The 21,577-nt window shown below is 60.4% G+C and overlaps 1 long non-coding RNA gene across 1 annotated transcript in view; it reads left to right on the forward strand.

Annotated features, from left to right (window-relative positions):
* Positions 1–21,577, forward strand: part of LOC307181267 — a 920,325-nt gene that overhangs the window by 295,278 nt on the left and 603,470 nt on the right. The window lies entirely within an intron of this gene.

Here is a 21,577-nt window from a genome sequence, read left to right on the forward strand (position 1 = left end):
GGGTTAGGGTTAGGGTTCGGGTTAGGGTTAGGGTTAGGGGACGGGGACGGTTTAGGGTCCATGTGAGGGTACAGCAACGCTTTAGGGGGAGCGTGCGTGTGAGGGCGCGGGTTAGTGTTAGCGTACGGGTTAGGATTAGGGGACGGGTGAGGGTCAGGCTTCGGGGAAGGGTTAGGGTTAGGGTTCGGGCTAGGGTTAGGGTTAGGGGACGGGGACGGTTTAGGGTCCAGGTGAGGGTACGGCAACGCTTTAGGGGGAGCGTGTGTGTGAGGGCGTGGGTTAGTGTTAGCGTACGGGTTACGATTACGGGACGGGTGAGGGTTAGGCTTCGGGGAAGGGTTAGGGTTAGGGTTCGGGCTAGGGTTATGGTTAGGGGACGGGGACGATTTAGGGTCCACGTGAGGGTATGGCAACGCTTTAGGGGGAGCGTGCGTGTGAGGGCACGGGTTAGTGTTAGCGTACGGGTTAGGATTAGGGGACGTGTGAGGGTCATGCTTCGGGGAAGGGTTAGGGTTAGGGTTCGGGCTAGGGTTAGGGTTAGGTGACGGGGACGGTTTAGGGTCCAGGTGAGGGTACGGCAACGCTTTAGGGGGAGCGTGCGTGTGAGGGCGCGGGGTAGTGTTAGCGTACGGCTTAGGATTATGGGACGGGTGAGTGTCAGGCTTCGGGGAAGGTTTAGGGTTAGGGTTCGGACTAGAGTTAGGGTTAGGGGACGGGGACGGTTTAGGGTCCAGGTGAGGGTACGGCAACGCTTTAGGGGTAGCGTGCGTGTGAGGGCGCGGGTTAGTGTTAGTGTACGGGTTAGGATTAGGGGACGGGTGAGGGTCAGGCTTGGGGAAGGGTTATGGTTAGGGTTCGGGCTAGGGTTAGGGTTAGGGGACGGGGACGGTTTAGAGTCCAGGTGAGGGTACGGCAACGCTTTAGGGGGAGCGTGCGTGTGAGGGCGCAGGTTAGTGTTAGCGTACGGGTTAGGATTAGGGGACGGGTGAGGGTCAGGCTTCGGGGAAGGGTTAGGGTTAGGGTTCGGGCTAGGGTTACGGTTAGGGGACGGGGACGGTTTAGGGTCCAGGTGAGGGTACGGCAACGCTTTAGGGGGAGCGTGCGTGTGAGGGCGCGGGTTAGTGTTAGCGTAGGGGTTAGGATTAGGGGACGGGTGAGGGTCAGGCTTCGGGGAAGGGTTAGGGTTAGGGTTCAGGCTAGGGTTAGGGTTAGGGGACAGGGACGGTTTAGGGTCCAGGTGAGGGTACGGCAACGCTTTAGGGGGAGCGTGCGTGTGAGGGCGCGGGTTAGTGTTAGCGTACGGGTTAGGATTAGGGGACGGGTGAGGGTCAGGCTTCGGGGAAGGGTTAGGGTTAGGGTTCGGGCTAGGGTTAGGGTTAAGGGACTGGGACGGTTTAGGGTCCAGGTGAGGGTACGGCAACGCTTTAGGGGGAGCGTGCGTGTGAGGGCGCGGGTTAGTGTTAGCGTACGGGTTAGGATTAGGGGACGGGTGAGGGTCATGCATCCGGGAAGTGTTAGGGTTAGGGTTCGGGCTAGGGTTATGGTTAGGGGACGGGGACGGTTTAGGGTCCAGGTGAGGGTACGGCAATGCTTTAGGGGGAGCGTGCGTGTGAGGGCGCGGGTTAGTGTTAACGTACGCGTTAGGATTAGTGGATGGGTGAGGGTCAGGCTTCGGGGAAGGGTTAGGGTTAGGGTTCGGGCTAGGGTTAGCGTTAGGGGACGTGGACGGTTTAGGGTCCAGGAGAGGGTACGGCAACGCTTTAGGGGGAGCGTGCGTGTGAGGGCGCGGGTTAGTGTTAGCGTACAGGTTAGGATTAGGGGACGGGTGAGGGTCAGGCTTCGGGGAAGGGTTAGGGTTAGGGTTCGGTCTAGGGTTAGTTTTAGGTGACGGGGACGGTTTAGGGTCCAGGTGAGGGTACGGCAACGCTTTAGGGGGAGCGTGCGTGTGAGGGCGCGGGTTAGTGTTAGCGTACGGGTTAGGATTAGGGGACGGGTGAGGGTCAGGCTTCGGGGAAGGGTTAGGGTTAGGGTTCAGGCTAGGGTTAGGGGACGGGGACGGTTTAGGGTCCAGGTGAGGGTACGGCAACGCTTTAGGGGGAGCGTGCGTGTGAGGGCGCGGGTTAGTGTTAGCGTACGGGTTAGGATTAGGGGACGGGTGAGGGTCAGGCTTCGGGGAAGTGTTAGGTTTAGGGTTCAGGCTAGGGTTAGGGGACGGGGACGGTTTAGGGTCCAGGTGAGGGTACGGCAACGCTTTAGGGGGAGCGTGCGTGTGAGGGCGCGGGTTAGTGTTGGTGTACGGGTTAGGATTAAGGGACGGGTGAGGGTCAGGCTTCGGGGAAGTGTTAGGGTTAGGGTTCGGGCTAGGGTTAGGGTTAGGGGATGGGGACGGTTTAGGGTCCAGGTGAGGGTACGGCAACGCTTTAGGGGGAGCGAGCATTTGAGAGCGCGGGTTAGTGTTAGCGTACGGGTTACGATTAGGGGACGGGTGAGGGTCATGCTTCGGGGAAGGGTTAGGGTTAGGGTTCGGGCTAGGGTTATGGTTAGGGGACGGGGACGGTTTAGAGTCCAGGTGAGGGTACGGCAACGCTTTAGGGGGAGCGTGCGTGTGAGGGCGTGGGTTAGTGTTAGCATACGGGTTAGGATTAGGGGACGGGTGAGGGTCAGGCTTCGGGGAAGGTTTAGAGTTATGGTTCGGGCTAGGGTTAGGGTTAGGGGACGGGGATGGTTTAGGGTCCAGGTGAGGGTACGGCACGCTGTAGGGGGAGCGTGCGTGTGAGGGTGCGGGTTAGTGTTAGCGTACGGGTTAGGATTAGGGGACGGGTGAGCGTTCGGCTTCGGGGAAGGGTTAGGGTTAGGGTTCGGGCTAGGGTTACGGTTAGGGGACGGGGACGGTTTAGGGTCCAGGTGAGGGTACGGCAAAGCTTTAGGGGGAGCGTGCGTGTGAGGGCGCGGGTTAGTGTTAGCATACGGGTTAGGATTAGGGGACGGGTGAGGGTCATGCTTCGGGGAAGGGTTAGGGTTAGGGTTCGGGCTAGGGTTAGGGTTAGGGGACGGGGACGGTTTCGGGTCCAGGTGAGGGTACGGCAATGCTTTAGGGGGAGCGTGCGTGTGAGGGCGCGGGGTAGTGTTAGCGTACGGGTTAGGATTAGTGGATGGGTGAGGGTCAGGCTTCGGGGAAGGGTTAGGGTTAGGGTTCGGGCTAGGGTTAGCGTTTGGGGACGTGGACGGTTTAGGGTCCAGGAGAGGGTACGGCAACGCTTTAGGGGGAGCGTGCGTGTGAGGGCGCGTGTTAGTGTTAGCGTACGGGTTAGGATTAGGGGACGGGTGAGGGTCAGGCTTCGGGGAAGTGTTAGGTTTAGGGTTCAGGCTAGGGTTAGGGGACGGGGACGGTTTAGGGTCCAGGTGAGGGTACGGCAACGCTTTAGGGGGAGCGTGCGTGTGAGGGCGCGGGTTAGTGTTGGTGTACGGGTTAGGATTAAGGGACGGGTGAGGGTCAGGCTTCGGGGAATGGTTAGGGTTAGGGTTCGGGCTAGGGTTAGGGTTAGGGGACGGGGACGGTTTAGGGTCCAGGTGAGGGTACGGCAACGTTTTAGGGGGAGCGTGCGTGTGAGGGCGCGGGTTAGTGTTAGCGTACGGGTTAGGATTATGGGACGGGTGAGGGTCAGGCTTCGGGGAAGGGTTAGGGTTAGGGTTCGGGCTAGGGTTAGGGTTAGGGGACGGGGACGGTTTAGGTTCCAGGTGGGGGTACGGCAACGCTTTAGGGGGAGCATGCGTGTGAGGGCGCGGGTTAGTGTTAGCGTACGGGTTAGGATTAGGCTACGGGTGAGTGTCAGGCTTCGGGGAAGTGTTAGGGTTCGGGCTAGGGTTAGGGTTAGGGGACGGGGACGGTTTAGGGTCCAGGTGAGGGTACGGCAACGCTTTAGGGGGAGCGTGCGTGTGAGGGCGCGGGTTAGTGTTAGTGTACGGGTTAGGATTAGGGGACGGTGAGGGTCATGCTTCGGGGAAGGGTTAGGGTTAGGGTTCGGGCTAGGGTTAGGGTTAGGGGACGGGGACGGTTTCGGGTCCAGGTGAGGGTACGGCAATGCTTTAGGGGGAGCGTGCGTGTGAGGGCGCGGGGTAGTGTTAGCGTACGGTTTAGGATTAGTGGAGGGGTGAGGGTCAGGCTTCGGGGAAGGGTTAGGGCTAGGGTTCGGGCTAGGGTTAGGGTTAGGGGACTGGGACGGTTTAGGGTCCAGGTGAGGGTACGGCAACGCTTTAGGGGGAGCGTGCGTGTGAGGGCGCGGGTTTGTGTTAGCGTACGGGTTAGCATTAGGGGACGGGTGAGGGTCAGGCTTCAGGGAAGGGTTAGGGTTAGGGTTCGGGCTAGGGTTAGGGTTAAGGGACATGGACGGTTTAGGGTCCCGGTGAGGGTATGGCAACGCTTTAGGGGGAGCGTGCGTGTGAGGGCGTGGGTTAGTGTTAGCGTACGGGTTAGGATTAGTGGATGGGTGAGGGTCAGGCTTCGGGGAAGAGTTACGGTTAGGTTTCGGGCTAGGGTCAGGGTTAGGGGACGGGGACGGTTTAGGGTCCAGGTGAGGGTACGGCAACGCTTTAGGGGGAGCGTGCGTGTGAGGGCGCGGGTTAGTGTTAGTGTACGGGTTAGGATTAGGGGACGGTGAGGGTCAGGCTTCGGGGAAGGGTTAGGGTTAGGGTTCGGGCTGGGTTAGGGTTAGGGGACGGGGACGGTTTAGGGCCCAGGTGAGGGTACGGCAACGCTTTAGGGGGAGCGTGCGTGTGAGGGCGCGGGTTAGTGTTAACGTACGGGTTAGGATTAGGGGACGGGTGAAGGTCAGGCTTCGGGGAAGGTTTAGGGTTAGGGTTCGGGCTAGGGTTAGGGTTAGGGGACGGGGACGGTTTAGGGTCCAGGTGAGGGTACGGCAACGCTTTAGGGGGAGCGAGCATTTGAGAGCGCGGGTTAGTGTTAGCGTACGGGTTAGGATTAGGGGACGGGTGAGGGTCAGGCTTCGGGGAAGTGTTAGGGCTAGGGTTCGGGCTAGGGTTAGGGTTAGGGGACTGGGATGGTTTAGGGTCCAGGTGAGGGTACGGCAACGCATTAGGGGGAGCGTGCGTGTGAGGGCGCGGGTTAGTGTTAGCGTACGGGTTAGCATTAGGGGACGGGTGAGGGTCAGGCTTCAGAGAAGGGTTAGGGTTAGGGTTCGGGCTAGGGTTAGGGTTAAGGGACTTGGACGGTTTAGGTTCCCGGTGAGGGTATGGCAACGCTTTAGGGGGAGCGTGCGTGTGAGGGCGTGGGTTAGTGTTAGCGTACGGGTTAGGATTAGTGGATGGGTGAGGGTCAGGCTTCGGGGAAGAGTTACGGTTAGGGTTCGGGCTAGGGTCAGGGTTAGGGGACGGGGACGGTTTAGGGTCCAGGTGACGGTACGGCAACGCTTTAGGGGGAGCGTGCATGTGAGGGCGCGGGTTAGTGTTAGCGTACGGGTTAGGATTAGGGGACGGGTGAGGGTCAGGCTTCGGGGAAGGGTTAGGGTTAGGGTTCGGGCTAGGGTTAGGGTTAGGGGACGGGGACGGTTTAGGGTCCAGGTGAGGGTACGGCAACGCTTTAGGGGGAGCCTGCGTGTGAGGGCGCGGGTTAGTGTTAGCGTACGGGTTAGGATTAGGGGACGGGTGCGGGTCAGGCTTCGGGGAAGGGTTAGGGTTAGGGTTCGGGCTAGGGTTAGGGTTAGGGGACGGGGACGGTTTAGTGTCCAAGTGAGGGTACGGCAACGCTTTAGGGGGAGCGTGCGTGTGAGGGCGCGGGTTAGTGTTAGTGTACGGGTTAGGATTAAGGGACGGGTGAGGGTCAGGCTTCGGGGAAGGGTTAGGGTTAGGGTTCGGGCTAGGGTTAGGCTTAGGGGACGGGGACGGTTTAGGGTCCAGGTGAGGGTACGGCAACGCTTTAGGGGGAGAGTGCGTGTGAGGGGGCGGGTTAGTGTTAGCGTACGGGTTAGGATTAGGGGACGGGTGAGGGTCAGGCTTCGGGGAAGGGTTAGGGTTAGAGGTCGGGCTAGGGTTAGGGTTAGGGGACGGGGACGGTATAGGGTCCAGGTGAGGGTACGGCAACGCTTTAGGGGGAGCGTGCATGTGAGGGCGCGGGTTAGTGTTAGCGTACGGGTTAGGATTAGGGGACGGGTGAGGGTCAGGCTTCGGGGAATGGTTAGGGTTAGGGTTCGGGCTAGGGTTAGGGTTAGGGGACGGGGACGGTTTAGGGTCCAGGTGAGGGTACGGCAACGCTTTAGGGGGAGCGTGCGTGTGAGGGCGCGGGGTAGTGTTAGCGTACGGGTTAGGATTATGGGACAGGTGAGGGTCAGGCTTCGGGGAAGTGTTAGGGTTAGGGTTCGGGCTAGGATTAGGGTAAGGGGACGGGGACGGTTTAGGGTCCAGGTGAGGGTACGGCAACGTTTTAGGGGGAGCGTGCGTGTGAGGGCGCGGGTTAGTGTTAGCGTACGGGTTAGTATTAGGGGACGGGTGAGGGTCAGGTTTCGGGTAAGGGTTAGGGTTAGGGTTCGGTCTAGGGTTAGGGTTAGGGTACGGGGACGGTTTAGGGTCCAGGTGAGGGTACGGCAACGCTTTAGGGGGAGCGTGCGTGTGAGGGCGCGGGGTAGTGTTAGCGTACGGGTTAGGATTATGGGACGGGTGAGGGTCAGGCTTCGGGGAAGGGTTAGGGTTAGGGTTCGGGCTAGGGTTAGGGTTAGGGGACGGGGACGGTTTAGGGTCCAGGTGAGGGTACGGCAATGCTTTAGGGGGACCGTGCGTGTGAGGGCGCGGGTTACTGTTAGCGTACCCGTTAGGATTAGGGGACGGGTGAGGGTCAGGCTTCGGGGAAGGGTTAGGGTTAGGGTTCGGGCTAGGGTTAGGGTTAGGGGACGGGGACGGTTTAGGGTCCAGGTGAGGGTACGGCAACGCTTTAGGGGGAGCGAGCATTTGAGAGCGCAGGTTAGTGTTAGCGTACTGGTTACGATTAGGGGATGGGTGAGGGTCAGGCTTCGGGGAAGGGTTAGGGTTAGGGTTCGGGCTAGGGTTAGGGTTAGGGTACGGGGACGGTTTAGGGTCCAGGTGAGGTTATGGCAACGCTTTAGGGGGAGCGTGCGTGTGAGGGCGCGGGTTAGTGTTAGCGTACGGGTTAGGATTAGGGGACGGGTGAGGGTCAGGCTTCGGGGAAGGGTTAGGGTTAGGGTTCGGGCTAGGGTTAGGGTTAGGGGCCGGGGACGTTTTAGGGTCCAGGTGAGGGTACGACAACGCTTTAGGGGGAGCGTGCGTGTGAGGGCGTGGGTTAGTGTTAGCGTACGGGTTAGGATTAGGGGACGGGTGAGGGTCAGGCTTCGGGGAAGTGTTAGGGCTAGGGTTCGGGCTAGGGTTAGGGTTAGGGGACTGGGACGGTTTAGGGTCCAGGTGAGGGTACGGCAACGCTTTAGGGGGAGCGTGCGTGTGAGGGCGCGGGTTAGTGTTAGCGTACGGGTTAGGATTAGGGGACGGGTGAGGGTCAGGCTTCGGGGAAGGGTTAGTGTTAGGGGTCGGGCTAGGGTTAGGGTTACGGGACAGGGACGGTTTAGGGTCCAGGTGAGGGTACGACAACGCTTTAGGGGGAGCGTGTGTGTGAGGGCGTGGGTTAGTGTTAGCGTACGGGTTAGGAGTAGGGGACGGTTGAGGGTCAGGCTTCGGGGAAGTGTTTGGGTTAGGGTTCGGGCTAGGGTTAGGGTTAGGGGACGGGGACGGTTTAGGGTCCAGGTGAGGGTACGGCAACGCTTTAGGGGGAGTGTGCGTGTGAGGGCGAGGGTTAGTGTTAGCGTACGGGTTAGGATTAGGGGACGGGTGAGGGTCAGGCTTGGGGAAGGGTTAGGGTTAGGGTTCGGGCTAGGGTTAGGGTTAGGGGACGGGTACGGTTTAGGGTCCAGGTGAGGGTACGGCAACGTTTTAGGGGGAGCGTGCGTGTGAGGGCGTGGGTTAGTGTTAGCGTACGGGTTAGGATTATGGGACGGGTGAGGGTCAGGCTTCGGGGAAGGGTTAGGGTTAGGGTTCGGGTAGGGTTAGGGTTAGGGGACGGGGACGGTTTAGGGTCCAGGTGAGGTTACGACAACGCTTTAGGGGGACCGTGCATGTGAGGGCGCGGGTTAGTGTTAGCGTACGGGTTAGGATTAGGGGACGGGTGACGGTCAGGCTTCGGGGAAGGGTTAGGGTTAGGGTTCGGGCTAGAGTTAGGGTTAGGGGACGGGGACGGTTTAGGGTCCAGGTGAGGGTACGGCAACGCTTTAGGGGGAGCGTGCGTGTGAGGGCGCGGGTTAGTGTTAGCGTTCGGGTTAGGATTAGTGGACGGGTGAGGGTCAGTCTTTGGGGAAGGGTTAGGGTTAGGGTTCGGGCTAGGGTTAGGGTTAGGGGACGGGGACGGTTTAGGGTCCAGGTGAGGGTACGGCAACGCTTTAGGGGGAGCGTGCGTGTGAGGGCGCGGGTTAGTGTTAGCGTACGGTTTAGGAATAGGGGACGTGTGAGGGTCAGGCTTCGGGGAAGGGTTAGGGTTAGGGTTCGGGCTAGGGTTAGGGTTAGGGGACGGGGACGGTTTAGGGTACAGGTGAGGGTACGGCAACGCTTTAGGGGGAGCGTGCGTGTGAGGGCGCGGGTTAGTGTTAGCGTACGGGTTAGGATTAGGGGACGGGTGAGGGTCAGGCTTCGGGGAAGGGTTAGGGTTAGGGTTCGGGCTAGAGTTAGGGTTAGGGTACAGGGACGGTTTAGGGTCCAGGTGAGGGTACGGCAACGCTTTAGGCGGAGCGTGCGTGTGAGGGCGCGGGTTAGTGTTAGCGTACGGGTTAGGATTAGGGGACGGGTGAGGGTCAGGCTTCGGGGAAGTGTTAGGGTTAGGGTTCGGGCTAGGGTTAGGGTTAGGGGACGGGTACGGTTTAGGGTCCAGGTGAGGGTACGGTAACGCTTTAGGGGGAGCGTGCGTGTGAGGGCGCGGGTTAGTGTTAGCGTACGGGTTAGGATTAGGGGACGGGTGAGGGTCATGCTTCGGGGAAGGGTTAGGGTTAGGATTCGGGCTAGGGTTAGGGTAAGGCGACGGGGACGGTTTAGGGTCCAGGTGAGGGTACGTCAACGCTTTAGGGGGAGCGTGCGTGTGAGGGCGCGGGTTAGTGTTAGCATACGGTTTAGGATTATGGGACGGGTGAGGGTCAGGCTTCGGGGAAGGGTTAGGGTTAGGGTTCGGGCTAGAGTTAGGGTTAGGGGACGGGGACGGTTAGGGTCCAGGTGAGGGTACGGCAAAGCTTTAGGCGGAGCGAGCGTGTGATGGCGCGGGTTAGTGTAAGCGTACGGGTGAGGATTAGGGGACGTGTGAGGGTCAGGCTTCGGGGAAGGGTTAGGGTTAGGGTTCGGGCTAGGGTTAGGCTTAGGGGACGGGGACGGTTTAGGGTCCAGGTGAGGGTACGGCAACGCTATAGGGGGAGCGTGCGTGTGAGGGCGCGGGTTAGTGTTAGCGTACGGGTTAGGATTAGGGGACGGGCGAGGGTCAGGCTTCGGGGAAGGGTTAGGGTTAGGGTTCGGGCTAGGGGTAGGGTTAGGGGACGGGGACGGTTTAGGGTCCAGGTGAGGGTACGGCAACGCTTTAGGGGGAGCGTGCGTGAGAGGGCAAGGGTTAGTGTTAGCGTACGGGTTAGGATTAGGGGACGGGTGAGGGTCAGGCTTCGGGGAAGGGTTAGGGTTAGGGTTCGGGCTAGGGTTAGGGTTAGGGGACGGGGACGGTTTAGGGTCCAGGTGAGGGTACGGCAACGTTTTAGGGGGAGCGTGCGTGTGAGGGCGCGGGTTAGTGTTAGCGTACGGGTTAGGATTAGGGGACGGGTGAGGGTCAGGCTTCGGGGAAGGGTTAGGGTTAGGGTTAGGGGACGGGGACGGTTTAGGGTCCAGGTAGGGTACGGCAACGCTTTATGGGAAGCGTGCGTGTGAGGGTGCGGGTTAGTGTTAGCGTACGGGTTAGGATTAGGGGACGGGTGAGGGTCAGGCTTCGGGGAAGGGTTAGGGTTAGGGTTCGGGCTAGGGTTAGGGTTAGGGGACGGTGACGGTTTAGGGTCCAGGTGAGGGTACGGCAACGCTTTAGGGGGAGCGTGCGTGTGAGGGCGCGGGTTAGTGTTAGCATACGGGTTAGGATTAGGGGACGGGTGAGGGTCAGGCTTCGGGGAAGGGTTAGGGTTAGGGTTCGGGCTAGAGTTAGGGTTAGGGGACGGGGACGGTTAGGGTCCAGGTGAGGGTACGGCAAAGCTTTAGGCGGAGCGAGCGTGTGAGGACGCGGGTTAGTGTAAGCGTACGGGTGAGGATTAGGGGACGTGTGAGGGTCAGGCTTCGGGGAAGGGTTAGGGTTAGGGTTCGGGCTATGGTTAGGCTTAGGGGACGGGGACGGTTTAGGGTCCAGGTGAGGGTACGGCAACGCTATAGGGGGAGCGTGCGTGTGAGGGCGCGGGTTAGTGTTAGCATACGGGTTAGGATTAGGGGACGGGCGAGGGTCAGGCTTCGGGGAAGGGTTAGGGTTAGGGTTCGGGCTAGGGGTAGGGTTAGGGGACGGGGACGGTTTAGGGTCCAGCTGAGGGTATGGCAACGCTTTAGGTGGAGCGTGCGTGTGAGGGCGCGGGTTAGTGTTAGCGTACGGGTTAGGATTAGGGGACGGGTGAGGGTCAGGCTTCGGGGAAGGGTTAGGGTTAGGGATCAGGCTAGGGTTAGGGTTACGGGACAGGGACGGTTTAGGGTCCAGGTGAGGGTACGGCAACGCTTTAGGGGGAGCGTGTGTGTGAGGGCGTGGGTTAGTGTTAGCGTACGGGTTAGGAGTAGGGGACGGTTGAGGGTCAGGCTTCGGGGAAGGTTTAGGGTTAGGGTTCGGGCTAGGGTTAGGGTTAGGGGACGGGGACGGTTTAGGGTCCAGGTGAGGGTACGGCAACGCTTTAAGGGGAGCGTGCGTGTGAGGGCGAGGGTTAGTGTGAGCGTACGGGTTAGGATTAGGGGACGGGTGAGGGTCAGGCTTCGGGGAAGGGTTAGGGTTAGGGTTCGGGCTAGGGTTAGGGTTAGGGGACGGGGACAGTTTAGGGTCCAGGTGAGGGTACGGCAACGTTTTAGGGGGAGCGTGCGTGTGAGGGCGCGGGTTAGTGTTAGCGTACGGGTTAGGATTAGGAGACGGGTGAGGGTCAGGCTTCGGGGAAGGGTTAGGGTTAGGGTTAGGGGACGGGGACGGTTTAGGGTTCAGGTGAGGGTACGGCAACGCTTTAGGGGGAGCGTGCGTGTGAGGGCGCGGGGTAGTGTTAGCACACGGGTTAGGATTAGGGGACGGGTGAGGGTCAGGCTTCGGGGAAGGGTTAGGGTTAGGGTTCGGGCTAGGGTTAGGGTTAGGGGACGGGGACGGTTTAGGGTCCAGGTGAGGGTACGGCAACGCTTTAGGGGGAGCGTGCGTGTGAGGGCGCGGGTTAGTGTTAGCGTACGGGTTAGGATTAGGGGACGGGTGAGGGTCAGGCTTCGGGAAAGTGTTAGGGTTAGCGTTCGGGCTAGGGTTAGGGTTAGGGGACGGGGACGGTTTAGGGTCCAGGTGAGGGTACGGCAACGCTTTAGTGGGAGCGTTCGTGTGAGGGCGCGGATTAGTGTTAGCGTACGGGTTAGGATTAGGGGACGGGCGAGGGTCAGGCTTCGGGGAAGGGTTAGGGTTAGGGTTTGGGCTAGGGTTAGCGTTAGGGGACGGGGACGATTTAGTGTCCAGGTGAGGGAACGGCAACGCTTTCGGGGAACCGTGCGTGTGAGGGCGCGGGTTAGTGTTAGCGTACGGGTTAGGATTAGGGGACGGGTGAGGGTCAGGCTTCGGGGAAAGGTTAGGTTTAGGGGTCGGGCTAGGGTTAGGGTTACGGGACACGGACGGTTTAGGGTCCAGGTGAGGGTACGGCAACGCTTTAGGGGGAGCGTGTGTGTGAGGGCGTGGGTTAGTGTTAGCGTACGGGTTAGGAGTAGGGGACGGTTGAGGGTCAGGCTTCGGGGAAGGGTTAGGGTTAGGGTTCGGGCTAGGGTTAGGGTTAGGGGACGGGGACGGTTTAGGGTCCAGGTGAGGGTACGGCAACGCTTTAGGGGGAGCGTGCGTGAGAGGGCGAGGGTTAGTGTTAGCGTACGGGTTAGGATTAGGGGACGGGTGAGGGTCAGGCTTCGGGGAAGGGTTAGGGTTAGGGTTCGGGCTAGGGTTAGGGTTAGGGGACGGGGACGGTTTAGGGTCCAGGTGAGGGTACGGCAACGCTTTAGGGGGAGCGTGCGTGTGAGGGCGCGGGTTAGTGTTAGCGTACGGGTTAGGATTAGGGGACGGGTGAGGGTCAGGCTTTGGGGAAGGGTTAGGGCTAGGGTTAGGGGACGGGGACGGTTTAGGGTCCAGGTGAGGGTACGGCAACGCTTTAGGGGGAGCGTGCGTGTGAGGGCGCGGGTTAGTGTTAGCGTACGGGTTAGGATTAGGGGACGGGTGAGGGTCATGCTTTGGGGAAGGGTTAGGGTTAGGGTTAGGGGACGGGGACGGTTAGGGTCCAGGTGAGGGTACAGCAAAGCTTTAGGCGGAGCGAGCGTGTGAGGGCGCGGGTTAGTGTAAGCGTAGGGTTGAGGATTAGGGGACGTGTGAGGGTCAGGCTTCGGGGAAGGGTTAGGGTTAGGGTTCGGGCTAGGGTTAGGGTTAGGGGATGGGGACGGTTTAGGGTCCAGGTGAGGGTACGGCAACGCTTTAGGGGGAGCGAGCATTTGAGAGCGCGGGTTAGTGTTAGCGTACGGGTTACGATTAGGGGACGGGTGAGGGTCATGCTTCGGGGAAGGGTTAGGGTTAGGGTTCGGGCTAGGGTTATGGTTAGGGGACGGGGACGGTTTAGAGTCCAGGTGAGGTTACGGCAACGCTTTAGGGGGAGCGTGCGTGTGAGGGCGTGGGTTAGTGTTAGCATACGGGTTAGGATTAGGGGACGGGTGAGGGTCAGGCTTCGGGGAAGGTTTAGAGTTATGGTTCGGGCTAGGGTTAGGGTTAGGGGACGGGGATGGTTTAGGGTCCAGGTGAGGGTACGGCACGCTTTAGGGGGAGCGTGCGTGTGAGGGTGCGGGTTAGTGTTAGCGTACGGGTTAGGATTAGGGGACAGGTGAGCGTCCGGCTTCGGGGAAGGGTTAGGGTTAGGGTTCGGGGTAGGGTTACGGTTAGGGGACGGGGACGGTTTAGGGTCCAGGTGAGGGTACGGCAAAGCTTTAGGGGGAGCGTGCGTGTGAGGGCGCGGGTTAGTGTTAGCATAAGGGTTAGGATTAGGGGACGGGTGAGGGTCATGCTTCGGGGAAGGGTTAGGGTTAGGGTTCGGGCTAGGGTTAGGGTTAGGGGACGGGGACGGTTTCGGGTCAGGTGAGGGTACGGCAATGCTTTAGGGGGAGCGTGCGTGTGAGGGCGCGGGGTAGTGTTAGCGTACGGGTTAGGATTAGTGGATGGGTGAGGGTCAGGCTTCGGGGAAGGGTTAGGGTTAGGGTTCGGGCTAGGGTTAGCGTTTGGGGACGTGGACGGTTTAGGGTCCAGGAGAGGGTACGGCAACGCTTTAGGGGGAGCGTGCGTGTGAGGGCGCGGGTTAGTGTTAGCGTACGGGTTAGGATTTGGGGACGGGTGAGGGTCAGGCTTCGGGGAAGTGTTAGGTTTAGGGTTCAGGCTAGGGTTAGGGGACGGGGACGGTTTAGGGTCCAGGTGAGGGTACGGCAACGCTTTAGGGGGAGCGTGCGTGTGAGGGCGCGGGTTAGTGTTGGTGTACGGGTTAGGATTAAGGGACGGGTGAGGGTCAGGCTTCGGGGAATGGTTAGGGTTAGGGTTCGGGCTAGGGTTAGGGTTAGGGGACGGGGACGGTTTAGGGTCCAGGTGAGGGTACGGCAACGTTTTAGGGGGAGCGTGCGTGTGAGGGCGCGGGTTAGTGTTAGCGTACGGGTTAGGATTATGGGACAGGTGAGGGTCAGGCTTCGGGGAAGGGTTAGGGTTAGGGTTCGGGCTAGGGTTAGGGTTAGGGGACGGGGACGGTTTAGGTTCCAGGTGGGGGTACGGCAACGCTTTAGGGGGAGCATGCGTGTGAGGGCGCGGGTTAGTGTTAGCGTACGGGTTAGGATTAGGCTACGGGTGAGTGTCAGGCTTCGGGGAAGGGTTAGGGTTCGGGCTAGGGTTAGGGTTAGGGGACGGGGACGGTTTAGGGTCCAGGTGAGGGTACGGCAACGCTTTAGGGGGAGCGTGCGTGTGAGGGCGCGGGTTAGTGTTAGTGTACGGGTTAGGATTAGGGGACGGTGAGGGTCAGGCTTCGGGGAAGGGTTAGGGTTAGGGTTCGGGCTAGGGTTAGGGTTAGGGGACGGGGACGGTTTAGGGCCCAGGTGAGGGTACGGCACGCTTTAGGGGGAGCGTGCATGTGAGGGCGCGGGTTAGTGTTAGCGTACGGGTTAGGATTAGGGGACGGGTGAGCGTCAGGCTTCGGGGAAGGGTTAGGGTTAGGGTTCGGGCTAGGGTTACGGTTAGGGGACGGGGACGGTTTAGGGTCCAGGTGAGGGTACGGCAAAGCTTTAGGGGGAGCGTGCGTGTGAGGGCGCGCGTTAGTGTTAGCATACGGGTTAGGATTAGGGGACGGGTGAGGGTCATGCTTCGGGGAAGGGTTAGGGTTAGGGTTCGGGCTAGGGTTAGGGTTAGGGGACGGGGACGGTTTCGGGTCCAGGTGAGGGTACGGCAATGCTTTAGGGGGAGCGTGCGTGTGAGGGCGCGGGGTAGTGTTAGCGTACGGGTTAGGATTAGTGGAGGGGTGAGGGTCAGGCTTCGGGGAAGGGTTAGGGCTAGGGTTCGGGCTAGGGTTAGGGTTAGGGTACTGGGACGGTTTAGGGTCCCGGTGAGGGTATGGCAACGCTTTAGGGGGAGCGTGCGTGTGAGGGCGTGGGTTAGTGTTAGCGTACGGGTTAGGATTAGTGGATGGGTGAGGGTCAGGCTTCGGGGAAGAGTTACGGTTAGGTTTCGGGCTAGGGTCAGGGTTAGGGGACGGGGACGGTTTAGGGTCCAGGTGAGGGTACGGCAACGCTTTAGGGGGAGCGTGCGTGTGAGGGCGCAGGTTAGTGTTAGTGTACGGGTTAGGATTAGGGGACGGTGAGGGTCAGGCTTCGGGGAAGGGTTAGGGTTAGGGTTCGGGCTAGGGTTAGGGTTAGGGGACGGGGACGGTTTAGGGCCCAGGTGAGGGTACGGCAACGCTTTAGGGGGAGCGTGCGTGTGAGGGCGCGGGTTACTGTTAACGTACGGGTTAGGATTAGGGGACGGGTGAGGGTCAGGCTTCGGGGAAGGTTTAGGGTTAGGGTTCGGGCTAGGGTTAGGGTTAGGGGACGGGGACGGTTTAGGGTCCAGGTGAGGGTACGGCAACGCTTTAGGGGGAGCGAGCATTTGAGAGCGCGGGTTAGTGTTAGCGTACGGGTTAGGATTAGGGGACGGGTGAGGGTCAGGCTTCGGGGAAGGGTTAGGGCTAGGGTTCGGGCTAGGGTTAGGGTTAGGGGACTGGGATGGTTTAGGGTCCAGGTGAGGGTACGGCAACGCATTAGGGGGAGCGTGCGTGTGAGGGCGCGGGTTAGTGTTAGCGTACGGGTTAGCATTAGGGGACGGGTGAGGGTCAGGCTTCAGGGAAGGGTTAGGGTTAGGGTTCGGGCTAGGGTTAGGGTTAAGGGACTTGGACGGTTTAGGTTCCCGGTGAGGGTATGGCAACGCTTTAGGGGGAGCGTGCGTGTGAGGGCGTGGGTTAGTGTTAGCGTACGGGTTAGGATTAGTGGATGGGTGAGGGTCAGGCTTCGGGGAAGAGTTACGGTTAGGGTTCGGGCTAGGGTCAGGGTTAGGGGACGGGGACGGTTTAGGGTCCAGGTGACGGTACGGCAACGCTTTAGGGGGAGCGTGCATGTGAGGGCGCGGGTTAGTGTTAGCGTACGGGTTAGGATTAGGGGACGGGTGAGGGTCAGGCTTCGGGGAAGGGTTAGGGTTAGGGTTCGGGCTAGGGTTAGGGTTAGGGGACGGGGACGGTTTAGGGTCCAGGTGAGGGTACGGCAACGCTTTAGGGGGAGCCTGCGTGTGAGGGCGCGGGTTAGTGTTAGCGTACGGGTTAGGATTAGGGGACGGGTGCGGGTCAGGCTTCGGGGAAGGGTTAGGGTTAGGGTTCGGGCTAGGGTTAGGGTTAGGGGACGGGGACGGTTTAGTGTCCAAGTGAGGGTACGGCAACGCTTTAGGGGGAGCGTGCGTGTGAGGGCGCGGGTTAGTGTTAGTGTACGGGTTAGGATTAAGGGACGGGTGAGGGTCAGGCTTCGGGGAAGGGTTAGGGTTAGGGTTCGGGCTAGGGTTAGGCTTAGGGGACGGGGACGGTTTAGGGTCCAGGTGAGGGTACGGCAACGCTTTAGGGGGAGCGTGCGTGTGAGGGGGCGGGTTAGTGTTAGCGTACGGGTTAGGATTAGGGGACGGGCGAGGGTCAGGCTTCGGGGAAGGGTTAGGGTTAGAGGTCGGGCTAGGGTTAGGGTTAGGGGACGGGGACGGTATAGGGTCCAGGTGAGGGTACGGCAACGCTTTAGGGGGAGCGTGCATGTGAGGGCGCGGGTTAGTGTTAGCGTACGGGTTAGGATTAGGGGACGGGTGAGGGTCAGGCTTCGGGGAAGGGTTAGGGTTAGGGTTCGGGCTAGGGTTAGGCTTAGGGGACGGGGACGGTTTAGGGTCCAGGTGAGGGTACGGCAACGCTTTAGGGGGAGCGTGCGTGTGAGGGCGCGGGGTAGTGTTAGCGTACGGGTTAGGATTATGGGACAGGTGAGGGTCAGGCTTCGGGGAAGTGTTAGGGTTAGGGTTCGGGCTAGGATTAGGGTAAGGGGACGGGGACGGTTTAGGGTCCAGGTGAGGGTACGGCAACGTTTTAGGGGGAGCGTGCGTGTGAGGGCGCGGGTTAGTGTTAGCGTACGGGTTAGTATTAGGGGACGGGTGAGGGTCAGGTTTCGGGGAAGGGTTAGGGTTAGGGTTCGGTCTAGGGTTAGGGTTAGGGTACGGGGACGGTTTAGGGTCCAGGTGAGGGTACGGCAACGCTTTAGGGGGAGCGTGCGTGTGAGGGCGCGGGGTAGTGTTAGCGTACGGGTTAGGATTATGGGACGGGTGAGGGTCAGGCTTCGGGGAAGGGTTAGGGTTAGGGTTCGGGCTAGGGTTAGGGTTAGGGGACGGGGACGGTTTAGGGTCCAGGTGAGGGTACGGCAATGCTTTAGGGGGACCGTGCGTGTGAGGGCGCGGGTTACTGTTAGCGTACCCGTTAGGATTAGGGGACGGGTGAGGGTCAGGCTTCGGGGAAGGGTTAGGGTTAGGGTTCGGGCTAGGGTTAGGGTTAGGGGACGGGGACGGTTTAGGGTCCAGGTGAGGGTACGGCAACGCTTTAGGGGGAGCGAGCATTTGAGAGCGCAGGTTAGTGTTAGCGTACTGGTTACGATTAGGGGATGGGTGAGGGTCAGGCTTCGGGGAAGGGTTAGGGTTAGGGTTCGGGCTAGGGTTAGGGTTAGGGTACGGGGACGGTTTAGGGTCCAGGTGAGGTTATGGCAACGCTTTAGGGGGAGCGTGCGTGTGAGGGCGCGGGTTAGTGTTAGCGTACGGGTTAGGATTAGGGGACGGGTGAGGGTCAGGCTTCGGGGAAGGGTTAGGGTTAGGGTTCGGGCTAGGGTTAGGGTTAGGGGCCGGGGACGTTTTAGGGTCCAGGTGAGGGTACGACAACGCTTTAGGGGGAGCGTGCGTGTGAGGGCGTGGGTTAGTGTTAGCGTACGGGTTAGGATTAGGGGACGGGTGAGGGTCAGGCTTCGGGGAAGTGTTAGGGCTAGGGTTCGAGCTAGGGTTAGGGTTAGGGGACTGGGACGGTTTAGGGTCCAGGTGAGGGTACGGCAACGCTTTAGGGGGAGCGTGCGTGTGAGGGCGCGGGTTAGTGTTAGCGTACGGTTTAGGATTAGGGGACGGGTGAGGGTCAGGCTTCGGGGAAGGGTTAGTGTTAGGGGTCGGGCTAGGGTTAGGGTTACGGGACAGGGACGGTTTAGGGTCCAGGTGAGGGTACGACAACGCTTTAGGGGGAGCGTGTGTGTGAGGGCGTGGGTTAGTGTTAGCGTACGGGTTAGGAGTAGGGGACGGTTGAGGGTCAGGCTTCGGGGAAGTGTTTGGGTTAGGGTTCGGGCTAGGGTTAGGGTTAGGGGACGGGGACGGTTTAGGGTCCAGGTGATGGTACGGCAACGCTTTAGGGGGAGTGTGCGTGTGAGGGCGAGGGTTAGTGTTAGCGTACGGGTTAGGATTAGGGGACGGGTGAGGGTCAGGCTTCGGGGAAGGGTTAGGGTTAGGGTTCGGGCTAGGGTTAGGGTTAGGGGACGGGTACGGTTTAGGGTCCAGGTGAGGGTACGGCAACGTTTTAGGGGGAGCGTGCGTGTGAGGGCGTGGGTTAGTGTTAGCGTACGGGTTAGGATTATGGGACGGGTGAGGGTCAGGCTTCGGGGAAGGGTTAGGGTTAGGGTTCGGGTAGGGTTAGGGTTAGGGGACGGGGACGGTTTAGGGTCCAGGTGAGGTTACGACAACGCTTTCGGGGGACCGTGCATGTGAGGGCGCGGGTTAGTGTTAGCGTACGGGTTAGGATTAGGGGACGGGTGACGGTCAGGCTTCGGGGAAGGGTTAGGGTTAGGGTTCGGGCTAGAGTTAGGGTTAGGGGACGGGGACGGTTTAGGGTCCAGGTGAGGGTACGGCAACGCTTTAGGGGGAGCGTGCGTGTGAGGGCGCGGGTTAGTGTTAGCGTTCGGGTTAGGATTAGTGGACGGGTGAGGGTCAGGCTTCGGGGAAGGGTTAGGGTTAGGGTTCGGGCTAGGGTTAGGGTTAGGGGACGGGGACGGTTTAGGGTCCAGGTGAGGGTACGGCAACGCTTTAGGGGGAGCGTGCGTGTGAGGGCGCGGGTTAGTGTTAGCGTACGGTTTAGGAATAGGGGACGTGTGAGGGTCAGGCTTCGGGGAAGGGTTAGGGTTAGGGTTCGGGCTAGGGTTAGGGTTAGGGGACGGGGACGGTTTAGGGTACAGGTGAGGGTACGGCAACGCTTTAGGGGGAGCGTGCGTGTGAGGGCGCGGGTTAGTGTTAGCGTACGGGTTAGGATTAGGGGACGGGTGAGGGTCAGGCTTCGGGGAAGGGTTAGGGTTAGGGTTCGGGCTAGAGTTAGGGTTAGGGTACAGGGACGGTTTAGGGTCCAGGTGAGGGTACGGCAACGCTTTAGGCGGAGCGTGCGTGTGAGGGCGCGGGTTAGTGTTAGCGTACGGGTTAGGATTAGGGGACGGGTGAGGGTCAGGCTTCGGGGAAGGGTTAGGGTTAGGGTTCGGGCTAGGGTTAGGGTTAGGGGACGGGTACGGTTTAGGGTCCAGGTGAGGGTACGGTAACGCTTTAGGGGGAGCGTGCGTGTGAGGGCGCGGGTTAGTGTTAGCGTACGGGTTAGGATTAGGGGACGGGTGAGGGTCATTCTTCGGGGAAGGGTTAGGGTTAGGATTCGGGCTAGGGTTAGGGTAAGGGGACGGGGACGGTTTAGGGTCCAGGTGAGGGTACGTCAACGCTTTAGGGGGAGCGTGCGTGTGAGGGCGCGGGTTAGTGTTAGCATACGGTTTAGGATTATGGGACGGGTGAGGGTCAGGCTTCGGGGAAGGGTTAGGGTTAGGGTTCGGGCTAGAGTTAGGGTTAGGGGACGGGGATGGTTAGGGTCCAGGTGAGGGTACGGCAAAGCTTTAGGCGGAGCGAGCGTGTGATGGCGCGGGTTAGTGTAAGCGTACGGGTGAGGATTAGGGGACGTGTGAGGGTCAGGCTTCGGGGAAGGGTTAGGTTTAGGGTTCGGGCTAGGGTTAGGCTTAGGGGACGGGGACGGTTTAGGGTCCAGGTGAGGGTACGGCAACGCTATACGGGGAGCGTGCGTGTGAGGGCGCGGGTTAGTGTTAGCGTACGGGTTAGGATTAGGGGACGGGCGAGGGTCAGGCTTCGGGGAAGGGTTAGGGTTAGGGTTCGGGCTAGGGGTAGGGTTAGGGGACGGGGACGGTTTAGGGTCCAGGTGAGGGTACGGCAACGCTTTAGGGGGAGCGTGCGTGAGAGGGCAAGGTTTAGTGTTAGCGTACGGGTTAGGATTAGGGGACGGGTGAGGGTCAGGCTTCGGGGAAGGGTTAGGGTTAGGGTTCGGGCTAGGGTTAGGGTTAGGGGACGGGGACGGTTTAGGGTCCAGGTGAGGGTACGGCAACGTTTTAGGGGGAGCGTGCGTGTGAGGGCGTGGGTTAGTGTTAGTGTACGGGTTAGGATTAGGGGACGGGTGAGGGTCAGGCTTCGGGGAAGGGTTAGGGTTAGGGTTAGGGGACGGGGACGGTTTAGGGTCCAGGTGAGGGTACGGCAACGCTTTAGGGGAAGCGTGCGTGTGAGGGTGCGGGTTAGTGTTAGCGTACGGGTTAGGATTAGGGGACGGGTGAGGGTCAGGCTTCGGGGAAGGGTTAGGGTTAGGGTTCGGGCTAGGGTTAGGGTTAGGGGACGGTGACGGTTTAGGGTCCAGGTGAGGGTACGGCAACGCTTTAGGGGGAGCGTGCGTGTGAGGGCGCGGGTTAGTGTTAGCATACGGGTTAGGATTAGGGGACGGGTGAGGGTCAGGCTTCGGGGAAGGGTTAGGGTTAGGGTTCGGGCTAGAGTTAGGGTTAGGGGACGGGGACGGTTAGGGTCCAGGTGAGGGTACGGCAAAGCTTTAGGCGGAGCGAGCGTGTGAGGGCGCGGGTTAGTGTAAGCGTACGGGTGAGGATTAGGGGACGTGTGAGGGTCAGGCTTCGGGGAAGGGTTAGGGTTAGGGTTCGGGCTATGGTTAGGCTTAGGGGACGGGGACGGTTTAGGGTCCAGGTGAGGGTACGGCAACGCTATAGGGGGAGCGTGCGTGTGAGGGCGCGGGTTAGTGTTAGCATACGGGTTAGGATTAGGGGACGGGCGAGGGTCAGGCTTCGGGGAAGGGTTAGGGTTAGGGTTCGGGCTAGGGGTAGGGTTAGGGGACGGGGACGGTTTAGGGTCCAGGTGAGGGTATGGCAACGCTTTAGGTGGAGCGTGCGTGTGAGGGCGCGGGTTAGTGTTAGCGTACGGGTTAGGATTAGGGGACGGGTGAGGGTCAGGCTTCGGGGAAGGGTTAGGGTTAGGGATCAGGCTAGGGTTAGGGTTACGGGACAGGGACGGTTTAGGGTCCAGGTGAGGGTACGGCAACGCTTTAGGGGGAGCGTGTGTGTGAGGGCGTGGGTTAGTGTTCGCGTACGGGTTAGGAGTAGGGGACGGTTGAGGGTCAGGCTTCGGGGAAGGGTTAGGGTTAGGGTTCGGGCTAGGGTTAGGGTTAGGGGACGGGGACGGTTTAGGGTCCAGATGAGGGTACGGCAACGCTTTAGGGGGAGCGTGCGTGAGAGGGCGAGGGTTAGTGTTAGCGTACGGGTTAGGATTAGGGGACGGGTGAGGGTCAGGCTTCGGGGAAGGGTTAGGGTTAGGGTTCGGGCTAGGGTTAGGGTTAGGGGACGGGGACGG

This window comes from Stenella coeruleoalba, assembly GCF_951394435.1.
Source record: "Stenella coeruleoalba genome assembly, contig: scaffold_41, whole genome shotgun sequence".
Taxonomy (NCBI): domain Eukaryota; kingdom Metazoa; phylum Chordata; class Mammalia; order Artiodactyla; family Delphinidae; genus Stenella; species Stenella coeruleoalba.